Genomic DNA, 12839 nt, shown 5'->3' with positions numbered 1-12839 from the left:
GACTGGGAATCCAACCACCAGCAACCTTTGATTCATAGGCCTGTGCTCAATCCACTAAGCTATACAAGCCAGGGAAACAACACATTTTTTAAAAAACATGAGATCATTGGTGATAAAAAAAAGAACAAACAAGATTAGATAGACAAACCGAAAGAACGATGCACACATACATGTCCTAATGACATCATATGACTCCCTGGATCCTAGCGTGCCTAAAGTTAGCCCTGATTCTTTCATCTCTTAGTTACATATACTGATAGATTCTGGTTTTTCCTTTATCTAGTTTGAATTGGCTGTCACTAGGAATTAAAATAATCTCATGTCAAGCATAACAGTGTATAGTTAGGAAGGACAAAACATCCACTTAGGTTCTAAATGTTTAAACCTCTGCTGTTTGCAGGCAATCAATCAAATTTTACTTTAATTGAGTTTGTCTGTGCATTATTAAGAGCTGATAATCACTTGAATGTTTGATACAATCTCTATTCCAACCAAATTTTTTTTCCCAGATACATTTCTCTTCTGGTTAATTTCATAAGAATAAGTGAGTGACATGCTCAAGAGAATAGAAAGAAAAAAAAGAGTCCACAACGGACTGAAAAAAGACGGACAATTCAGGGGAAAAGGGGAAGGATTAACAGAAACAAGTATAAAGGACACATGGACAAAAACTAAGGCGAGGAGGGGGAAATGAGAGGGAGGTGGGGAGCACTGGGGGGGTGGGCTGGGATGGGAGTATAAGACAGAAAACTGTACTTGAACAATAATTAAATAAATTTTAAAGAAAGTGATTCTTTTACTCTACTACCAAACAGGAAAAAAATGATCCCAAGGCAAAATAATTCTCACACGTTAGTATTTCTATTGTCCTGGAGCAGGGATGCTCCATTTCAGAGAGTCACCATGCCTTCTTGAGGGAACCAGAAGCCTCTGCCCCCGCCTTGTTCATAAAAGCAACTAATGATTCATACATTGATTTAATTGCTCCTTAGTAAGAAGTTGACAAAGCCGAAGTGGCAAAGAAGAACACGGGAAGGAGGAAGAGAACTCCTCCCCCTTGAGTTTTCTGCTCCTTTAATTTGATGTTTCTATCTTCACACAATTTTAGCAGTAGACAACATAGAACTAGATGAAAGTAAATGAAGATTTGAAACACAAGATAGGTAATTTTAGCCCTTAATAATTAATGGGAATGATTATACTTTGAATCCAACAGTTTCTTCTTTCTCAGAAATGACAGCAATGGCAAGCCTAGCTAATTTGCCTGTACTCTTGCTCATAGTAAAATTCAGGATGAAGCAAAAAGTAAAATAAAGTAAATCCATTTGCAGAGACAAACTATAGAATTAAAAGTATTCTTTTTTGTAGAATTTCCTCAAGGACTTAAATACTACTGATGGATAACAAAACTGTGAAAGGTCCCCAAATATCTAATAAGTGTGATGAAAACCGTAGAAATGCAACGCCCTTCAGGACAGGCAAGGACAAGAGAAGGGATTTGCTTGTATGGAGTAGGAAAAGGAAAGGCAGACACTAGCGATTGCCATAGGAAAAATCCAAATATTAGTTGTAGTTTAGTTGGCTTTTATTAGTGTTTTTACAGTTGCCTAGCAATAAAAATCAAAAGGGAATCAGGCAAAATACAATAAAAATGAATTATTTGTTCATTTGTTCAACATGAAAAGAAAAACAAAGAGATGATAGGAAAGGAATACTGCAGCATTATGAAAATTGAAACGTCATTTTCTATTTTTTCTTTTTGTTCCTGAAATAGCTCCATAAGGATTGGGAGGGGGGGACAGCAAAGAAAGAAGGAATCTCCTTTGGAAAGACAGAACAGCGCCTTCAAAATTTATTTATGCTTCTCTTCATCCAATTTAGTACATTTCTTGCCCCTCTAAATGCTTACGTGCCTTTTCTGCCTGGTTATTCATAAGCAACACATTTTTGAAATATGCAGCTTCATACCAGGAAAGGGGTGGGGTGGGACAACATACCAAGGAGCTTTCATTTCAAATATTAACATAAAGAACTGCTTCTTCGAAATATGTAACATTTCCAACTTTGGGAAGGCACATCTGGCTTCACGTGCCAGTGGTATATAAGGCCTTCCAAAGGAAGCAATGTGAATGAACTACTATGTACAGTCCACAGCTCATTGTAATGCAATAAAAAAATATGAGCTATTTCCACTTGTGACACCATGTGAGTTTTTGGCCTGTCTCACAATCATGAGGGTTCCCTTGAATGAATAATGCCATAGATAGAGGAGAGAAATAGTTGGCAGAAAGAGGGACAAGGAGGGGATAGGAGAAATAATTGACACAGAACGTCATTTGATATTACCAGTTAAGCTCCAGAATTGGGGTTTTGAGGATAACTCCAAACAAAATCCCAGACATTGGTTTGGAAACTGTTTCTCTAACCTGTGTTCTACTTTTGTGGCTTTCCAATAAATGCTATCCCCAAATTATAAACGTTTTCTTCAAACTGAATTTCCTGTGAATTGGCAACAATTAGTTTAATTGGATTGAAGAAAATATGATTAATGTGGAGAAGAATATATTTGCTCTGAATCTTCTAGAGAAAAATCTATTCTGTTTTGGTAAAAGCATGAATCAAAGTTATGAATAATTCATTATACAATGCAGTTCTATGATAAACCTGAAGGCTTGCTTAAATACTGACATTTTCTTTGTAATAATAGGCCACAATAATTAAATTAATTATAGGGAGTTAGATTCTTTATTAAACACCCATATCAATGCATGGCCCAAGTCTTAATTTCCTTTACACAATTTCTCATCTTCTACTCATGTATGCAGCTTTTTCATTGCAGTATTCATTAGCTCAGTCTTTAGAAGCAGAAAGCTATAAAACTGTTGCACACATATATTAATAATTATCGCTTATGAAACACTCACTCTGGCTACCTTATATATTACCTAATTTAATCATTGAGACAATGTTTTCATCTCTAAGATATGAGAAAGCAAATCCATGAGGTGTTGGGTAACTTGACCAAGGCTACATTTAATTTTATTTATTTATTTTTTAGAGGGGAAGGAGAGAGGGAGAGAAACATCAGTGTATGGTTGCCTTTTGTGCCTCCCATGCTGGTAGTTAGCCTGCAAGGAACCGGCCTGCAACCCAGGCATGTGCCCTGACTGGGAATCGAACCGAGATTGTCTGGTTCGCAGGCCCGCGCTCAATCCACTGAGCTACGCCAGCCAGGGCCAAGGCTACATTTAAATACAGACCTAACCCCAGAACCTGTGCAGTTTTCCCTGCGTGATGCTCTCTCCAACTGCAAGAAGTTGGCAATATCATCACATTGGGCACCATGCAAAAATACCACTTAAGTATTTATAGACCACGAGTAGAATAAACTATATCACAGAAAAGACTGTTTCCAAAATATTAGTCACAAGAGCATTAAAATGTCCCAGAACTATATCCCCTTAATCCTAGATCAATATTAGTCCATTATTTACATATATATTAGAAATTTAATGTTTATATTTTATATCTTAAGTGCTTCCTAGCATTTTCATAAATATAGCGTTTACTACTTAATAATAAAAAGTGAAAGGAGAGGTTTCTCCCACTATCCAAAAGTAGAGGAGTCCTATGAAACTCTTCATAAAGGGAAATGGTGGAGAGCGAAGAGTACCTTCCACTTTCCAAAAGCTTGTGTTGGCTTCGCTTCGCTTTTTTAAAGGACCAGGTCAAGTCAAGGAACATGTATAAAAGATCCACGGACAAGGGCAATGGCAGGGAGGAGGACAAGGGCATTTGATCAATCCTCCCCACCACTGGTAGGGCAGGAAGGAGCAATGGGGGCAAATGGGGACAACCATCACTGAACAATTAAAAAATTTAAAAAGACAACTAGGGGAATTTGAACATTAATTAGCTATTTGGTGATAACAAAATAAGTATTTTCATTACCGAGAGATGCCACTATTGACTAAATAGACTTGGCACATTATTTTTTTAAGTGAAAAAAAAAGACCTACTTATAAACTTAAAATTTTCAATAAAATACTTACATTGGGTTTGAAGACTATTTCCTACAAGAAATTGGCCCCATTCTCCTCCTCCTCTTCATGCCTGTTTTCCTCTGTACTTCTGGGAAGACTTGACAATTTATCAGAGGACAGAATTCAAAAAAAAGTAGGAGAAGGAATGATATCCAACACGAGAATAAATCAGCACACTCCTGCCACCACTGTCCAGCAGTACTACTGAGACTCAGGGCGGGTTGCAGGAAATAGCTGACTTACCTAATGTGGCTACATTTTATCACCGAATGCTGAATGAGCTACTTCACCCTCTTCCTGGTATTTCCCAGAGGTAAAAAGTAAAAATGATATGGAGCAAACCCAGAGGATGAGGGGAGGACTTGTACATCAGTTTAAGAATCTGACAAAATTGATTTTTATTGACTAGGAAGAAAGTAAGCATTTTCTTTTTAAAAAAATATTTAATTATTTTTCAAGTATAGTTTTTGTCTATTACTCCCATCCCATCCCACCCCCTGTGCTCCCTCCTCCCTCCCATTTCCACCCTTCTCAGTTGTTGTCCATGTATCCTTTATATAGGTTCCTCTAAATCCCTCCCCTATTTCCCCTGAAATTCCCTCCCCTCTCCCCTCTGGTCACTGTCAGCCTGTTCTCAATGTTAACTGTCATTGGTATACAATGAGGTGCCCTTTTATCAGATAGTAACACATATTTAAAACAAAGTTTTGAAATGCTGTGCTGACTTATATAATTCTAAGAATGAAGGTCCCTTATGGGTTCCATCATCTATATTTCTCCAAAAAATAGCCCCAAAGATAATTTGTATTAATACATAGAGCTTAAAGTAGACAAAATAAATGAAATAAAGACCAAACACTTTTTAAATTTTTTTAAAAGTTTTTATTTATTTATTTTAGACAGAGGGCAAGAGAAGGAGAGAGGGAAAGGAACATCAATGTGTGGTTACCTCTTTTGCACCCCCTACTGGGGACCTGGCCCACAACCCAGGCAAGTGCTATGACTGGGAATAGAACCAGCAAACCTTTGGTTCTCAGGCTGGTGCTCAATCTGCTGAGCCACTCCAGCTAGGGCAAAGATTAAATGCTTTTTAAATCCATCCGTCCATATTTTTGTGAGTGATTTACATTATTTCCATAGATCTTAGAATATAAAATAAGGTAATACATGGTCATTGTAGGAAATCATATAATACTAGGCTATATAAATAAAAATAATATTCTAACTCTTTGAAAATCCCGGAATTTTGTTAGCAGTTCAGCATATATCTTTCTACATCTTTCTTGGGCTCATTCTAATATATATCTATTTCTTTTTAACTTTTTTCAAAAATAGGATTATATTCATCCACCGTTTATTTCACTGCTCCAATTTTTAAAGGCATCTCAGCTATTTCTAGTAATTTGTTTCTAAAAGTAATGCTACAATAAACACCCCTCTACATATATGTTTATCTATTGGTGGTTTTATTTCTGTGGAATCAACTCTACAAATTGGGAGCATTGAGTAAAAATAGATGTCGATTTTAAAATTGAATAGACACGGCCAGAAACCAACTTTTCGTGTTTAGCTTAATGTAAGTGTACATGTTTACACATAGGAATATTTATAGATATGTACTAATGCATACCTTAATTTATAAACATATATCTCCTTGCTCTGCCAACTGAGAGGGCCTAGCTTCAACAAGCCAACTTAGCACCCAGACCTTGGTTTCTAATACTATTCTCCAAAAAAAGGAGCCAGGGAGCCTTGGAGAAATAGGTAAGTCTAGGGCTGGGGCAGAAAATATACAAAATAAGCCTGGAACAATTTGAACAAAAAATAAATAAATAAAGCAGTTTCACATTATAACCCTAAGTTTAAAATAGTTGTCCATGAGTCCATATTGGCATAAATAAACAATTGAATCAATAAATGGGAAAGATTAAACAAATCTTCCACACAGAAGAATTCTAAATAACTCATGTAGATAAACTGCCCTCAAGGAGCTAGATGATAATTCTCCTTTCCTTGAATATGACCTGTGCATAGTGACTTCTTTCTACAGAATGTAGTATGGAAGGGGGAAAAACAATAACTTTGCAGTGGAGAAAACTGACAAATACTACTTCAGCCAAGTGATCAAGGCCAATATCAACAGTGGTAAATCATGCTGGCTGTATGTAGTGCCGATATAATGAGATGAGAATGGGGCTTTACCTCTGTGGTCTTCCATTAATCCATAAGCTCAGTCTAATTATAAAAAAAAGTTAGACAAATTCCAGTAGATGGGCATCCTACAAGATATTGGACCCAAGCTCCAATCCTGTCAAGGTCATCAAAAACAAGGAAAGTCTGAGAAATGGTCATAAGCCAAGAAAATGCTAAAGAGACATGAGGACTAAATGGATGTTTACTGGACAGGATCCTGGGAGAGAAAACGGACATTAGGTAATAACTTTAAAAATCTGAATGAACAATAAAATGTAGCTCATGATGTTTTCAATATTGGTTCCTTAGTTTTGAAAAATGTCAAAATGTCCCATACTAACGTAAGATGTTACGAATAGGGGCAACTGAATGTGGAGTATATGGGTCTCTCTGTATTACCTTTGTAACTTTTCTGTGAATGTGAAAGTATAAGATAATAGTTTTACAAGTATTATTTTTAAATGATAACTTTTAAAATATCAATTAAACTGGAAATTGAAAGGGAATCATAACAGCAAGCAAGACATACTACAAAATACTTTAAAATACATTTTGAAAAGAAAGTACAGAACCTGCATGAAGAAGACTACAAAATTTGTTGTTTATTGCTTTGTTTATGATAGCCATTCTCACGGGTGTAAAGTGGTATCTCATTGTGGTTTTAATTTGCATCTCTCTGATAGCAAGCAATATTGAGCATCTCTTCATGTGTCTCTGGATCCTCTGTATGTCCTCCTTGGAGAAGTGTCTGTTCAAGTCCTTTCCCCATTTTTTAATTGGGTTAGTTGTCTTCTTAGAGTGAAGTCGTGTGAGTTCTTTGTATATTTTTGGAGATTAAACCTTTGTCTGAGGTATCATTGGCAAATATGTTTTCCCATACAGTTGATTGTCTTTTTATTTTAATGCTGTTTTCTTTAGCTGCGCAGAAGCTTTTTATTTTGATGAGATCCCATTTGTTTATTCTTTCCTTTATATTTCTTGCTCTAGGGGACATATTAGTATAAATGTTGCTGCGTGAAATATCTGAGATTTTCCTGCCAATGTTCTCCTCTAGGACTTTAATGGCACACCGGTGAGAATGGCTATCATAAACAAAGCAATAAACAACAAATGTTGGAGAGGGTGTGGGGAAAAGGGGACTCTGGTCCACTGTTGGTGGGACTGCAGACTGGTACAACCATTATGGAAAACAGTATGGAATTTTCTCAGAAAACTAAAATTGGACCTGCCTTTTGACCCAGCAATTTCACTGCTAGGATTGTATCCTAAGAACCCTAAAACACCAATCCCAAAGAACATATGCACCCCAATGTTCATAGCAGCACAATTTACAATAGCCAAGAGGTGCCCATCAGTAACGAATGGATCAAAAACGAATGGATCAAAAAACTATGGTACGTGTACACAATGGAATTCTATGTAGCAGAAAGAAAGAAGGAGCTCCTGCCTTTTGCAACAGCATGGATGGAACTGGAAAGCATTATGCTGAGTGAAATAAGCCAGGTGTTGAAGGACAAATACCATATGATCTCACCTTTAACAGGGAGCTAAAGAACAAAACAAACAAGCAAGAAAATTATAATCAAAGACACTGAAATAGAGAACAGGCTGACAGTGACCAGAGGGGAGAGGGGAGGGAATTTCAGGGGAAATAGGGGAGGGATTTAGAGGAACATATATAAAGGATACATGGACAACAACTGAGAAGGGTGGAAATGGGAGGGAGGGGGGGAGCACAGGGTGTGGGATGGGATGGGAGAAATAGACAGAAAACCGTACTTGAAAAATAAATAATTTTTTAAAAAAGAACACTACAAAATTATGTTAGGAGAATTAAAACAAGATCTTCTTCCTTTTCTAGAAGAGGTAAAGTAATAAAAAGGCCAATGCACTGGTTTAATACTATTTCTATAAGAATCCAAGCAAACTTTATTTCAATTGTGGGACTTTTGGGGGAGGGGGCAGGGACATAGGAGGTTGAATCAGGTGAAATGATTATAAAGTTTTAGGAAAATTGTGAGAAATTGTTGAAATGTAATAATGAAGAAAGATTTGCTTAACCATGTTTTCAAATTATAACAAAGTCCCTGTAATAAAAGGTCTGGTATTAACATGAGGCAAGACAAAGAGATCCGAGTACACATAGGAATTTAATGTCTGTTAGAGCACTTACCTCAACTGAAAAGGAAAGGAACAGACGATGCGTTTGGAGAGCAGAGAAGGAAGGAGGGGAATGGAACACTGCACGCAAAACCAGAAGGCGGAAGTGCACAGGGCATGCTGAAAGGATTCCATGTGCTTCAGCAAGAACACAAGGGAGCAGTTGGGATTAGGGAAAGCAGAGAGAAGGATGTTTGGAGAAGGCCAAAATGCCACGCTCTGTTTAGGCTTTATCCAGTAGTGAGAGGGCTGCTAAGACAAAGTTTAAGACAAGGGGTTGGAGTGGGAGGCAGGGAAGAGTAACATTTCTTGAGTACTGACTGTGCCCAAAGTGTTGTTCTTGGAAATCGACATAGATCAGCCATTTTCAACTGGTGTGCTGCAAGAATTTGTAAAACATGCAATACCTGACTATTTAGTCAGGGGCACTGACCTCTTTTCCCTCAGACTGTCAAATAAAAAGAGACAACAGCCAACACAACAATAACCGCCTGGTGTGAATGAATCAAAATTACACCTATTCTTTTTTAAGACTGGCAAAAAAAAAGTTTGGTGGGTCACTGAATGTGTCATGAGATGAAAAAGATTGAAAATCGTTGACATAGGTCACTTAATCCTCATCACAACTCTGAGATTGGTGTTTTTGAATTAGTAGTTTGCTCTTCTTGTTACCATTCATCTCCTTGTTTTATTTTTTGTAGCAATATTTCTATTGTTACTCTGAAATCTTTTCTTTATTCTGTAATGTAAAGCAGAGAAGTCATTATGCTACTAGTGATACCAAAAAAAAAAAAGAGTTTCCATGTAAGAAACAGGCAAGGCTATAAAATTAAAGAAGTGAGGAGCTGCTATTGTTAATTTGAGTTGCAAGTGTTAATATGAACTTTTAAGTTTTAAAAATATGTACTCTCTGGCTCTGTCAGCTAAAATGACTAGTAGAAATTAATGCCCATGCCCCTAGATTTGGGCCTTTAATTCAATTCCCCACTGAAAATTATCAGAGTTTCTTGGAGGAATGAACAATTCAAGATCTGGTTCAGTGGCAGGGACGAGATGAGATAAGCATGTGACATTTTGCAGCGCCAGAAGTCGAGTAAGATTTCAAAGAGAAATAGAGTCATTTGAAAAGGACTCTGGAACCAGCTTGAAGAGGCTCCCACTACTCAAATCTATGGAAATCTAAGCGTCAGTGTCACTGAAGTTCCGTATATCTGTTTTATCAGTAGTAATCGCAGAAGCTCAGTCTAGGGGAAGTTAAGTAGTTTGTGCACGCCTAAGCAGCCAGTAGGAGGAGACCCAAGGCTGAAGATGAGTTTTCATGACTCCAAAGCAATGCTTCTACGACATACTGTGCTTCTGGATCAAAGCAATGTTTAAGTGAAGAGAAAAGTGCTGAAGTGAAGAAAATAAAAAGTGAGCTATGAGGGGGCTGATAAGGAAATCTGAAATTAATTTTCACTAGAAAAACATTTCTAGTAAGTAGCCCCATTCAACAATACAAAAAGATGAGTACGGATATCCAAGCAGTGGCCGGATAAGATGGTGTATTAGAGAAACCACTAAGTCTTTTCAATACTGATGTCCAGATGTTCCAAGTGCTCCTTTAATGTCCCAGTAACAGTGACCAAATCCCTACATCATGCCACAATATGTTGCCTAGGCCAGGTTGTCTGATACAGACAGTCCCAAAGGCTTGTTGACTTTTCCTTCAGCTCATGCTGGTGTCCCTGTGGCTACTGCCAGTCCCGGAATTCAGTGCCTTCCTGTATTGTAACTTGTTTCAGCAGACTGCATTAACTCTTCTCTCATCTTTGCCCCCAACAGGGACTGTGACCCTTCCTTTAAAGTTACAAGACACTGTTAAGACCAGGCTATATGATTTAATAAAATTTTACTGACCACACAAGGCTAATGCAGAAGAGAACATTTAAAAGCAGATACAGAAACAGTGTAGCTCCCAGTACCCCTCATGCTGGAGAGCAGAGCCTGCTTCTCACTACCCACTCCCTCTGTGTGTGTGGGGGGGTGGCTTTTGACCATTGTCGCCCCATAACCAAACTCTCCTGGGACCCAGAGAGACGAAATACGTTTATCTTTCACTACCAGCCTCAGGTTTCCTTTCTGTGAGGGTACAGACCTCCAATGGACAGTTTTTATGCATATGGTTTTGTGTTAGTTTCTCTTTGGCACAACCGGAAGGTTGACTGTGGTCATTTTTGTTCCCCACAACTGAACAGTGAGGAGAATCAAGCATCTATTACTTGCAACAAAATTAACCACAGAAACTTCAACACTAGGGTGTCTTTTTCTCCTAAGGCTGAAATAGTCTAGAACTAATTTCTTCAATTAGGGCCCGAGTTAAAGTTCTGGGACTTCCTTTCATCCAGGTGTGTCAGAAAATGGAAAGCTGTCCTCAAGCATATGACCTAGGATGAAAATGTCAGCCATGACTTGGGGGGAAAGGGGAAGGGGAAGAATCAAACCCGATACTCCTCTCCTTTCTAGAACAAACACCAAACAGTGGATTACTCCTTCACCTTCTCCCACCCACTCCACCCACTTTACAATTCAACTAGACCCCAGAGTTTCACTCTGTCATGTGTCTCATCTTGAAAACTAAGAAGTTGCAGTGATATATTCTGACCTCAGGGCAGTGTAGAGTATAGACATGCAAGTAGGTCAGTCAGTCATCCTTGCTCTCTCTCTCTCTCTCTCCTAATTTGCCTCTTTATCATTGCAGCTTTGTGCATCATCCAAGACCCAGTGGGGGGAGAGAGGATTTGCACACTGCACACTTGCACCCTGTCTTTGTGGCCCTGGGGACTGACCTACATGAACTGCATGAATTGGGTACCCAGTGGGGAGTCCTGGTATAACACCAGAGGGTGAGAAGAGTGAGTTTTAAGTGAGAACTCCCCTAGCAACTTGGCTGCAGGCTCATGCCCACCAGGCTCTGTTGCCCAAAGGTCACAACCCAGCTAGTGGGTCCTCTAGATTGAGCTGTCTTTATTTCTGTGTTCCTGGAAACTGATCTCTCCCCTCCACCCTTCAGGCTGGGTTTGCTGATGGCATCCATTCTTACTAGCCCCAGTATACTGGACCTTCCCTTGAGGCTTCCATGCCTTTGGAAATAGACTCTTCACTAAAGTCTTTGCAAATTACTCCATATGAATGTGCCATTGGCTTCCTGCTGGTACCCTCATACATATAAGTGGTTAGGAAAGTTCTAATTGAACTCATACCTTGTGAAATGGATTATGCTGTCTGGGGTGGCTGGCTGCCTTCTTGAGGCATGTGTCCATGTTCTTGGGAGACACCTGTGACTGTAATCCCTGTGACACGGCATGGCCTTTCTTCTGACTCACTGCCCCAGTCACTTCTTAGCTTCTTTCCAAAGTCCTCCACACACTTGCTTCCTAATGCTGAGGCACCCTTGTCAGGTGTGATGGGCACTGAAGAGTGCTATCTGGATCTCCCTTCAATGACCCGAGTGCTGCCCCAGCTGCTGGGAGTGTGCTGCTGGCAGAAAGCCTACAGCCTACAACTTAGCAGCAGAGAGTTGTCAAAGCCAAGGTCATGTCCTTCACAGGAACTATACCTAATGAAGTTGGTCAAAATGAACATATAAAATTCTTGCCATTTGGCCCAAAGAGGGACTATTACAATGGGCCATTTTATGCCTTGGGGATGGTCAAGGGAGACTCACTCTGCATCACATGGGTTCCCTAGATGAGCAGTCCCCAAACTTTTTGGTACCAGGGACCAGTGTCATGGAAGACAATTTTTCCAAGGACTGGAACAGGGGGTTGGGGGAGACAGGAGGCAGAGCTGAGGTGCTAATATTAGTGAAGCTTCACTCACTGGCCCACTGCTCACCTCCTGCTGTACAGTCCTTCCCTGGGGTTGGGGACACCTGCCCTACATGATCCCCTCAGTAGCACAGGGGTTGGGGTTGAAGTGTCCCCATCCTGATCATTGCGGGTGAAGAATGGTAAGACTTCCACTGGCACTTCCTTCAATGATACTCCTTCACAAACTCCTCTTAACTCTCTTTCCTCTCAACTCTTATCTTCCATGTCAGTGAGTCCTCTATTCAGGTCTTCTACCTACAGTGATTATCCTGTGGATATCTTGGAATGTGGTGCCCATTTGCTTCATTCCTCAGCTAAAACTGACCCTGGAAAGAGCTCCATTTTTTAACAGCATCTTACATTATGGAAATGCTTGGATACTGCAAGAATATCTTTTGGAAGAACTGCAGCGGTAGCCATCTCTAAAGAGGGAAATGGATGGGTAGGGGAGAAGGACAGGATTGAGACATACTTTTCATTCTCTGTATGTTATACCTACTAGACTGTATGTTTTGGGATTACTGACATGTGACCATTTTTGAACTACAATTTTCTTATCATCATGTCTATCCTCAGCATGATCAATAGGAAG

This window comes from Sturnira hondurensis, unplaced genomic scaffold (assembly GCF_014824575.4).
Source record: "Sturnira hondurensis isolate 20B ecotype Veracruz unplaced genomic scaffold, ASM1482457v3 Scaffold0008710, whole genome shotgun sequence".
Lineage (NCBI taxonomy): Eukaryota > Metazoa > Chordata > Mammalia > Chiroptera > Phyllostomidae > Sturnira > Sturnira hondurensis.
This window is presented reverse-complemented; position numbering follows the sequence as displayed.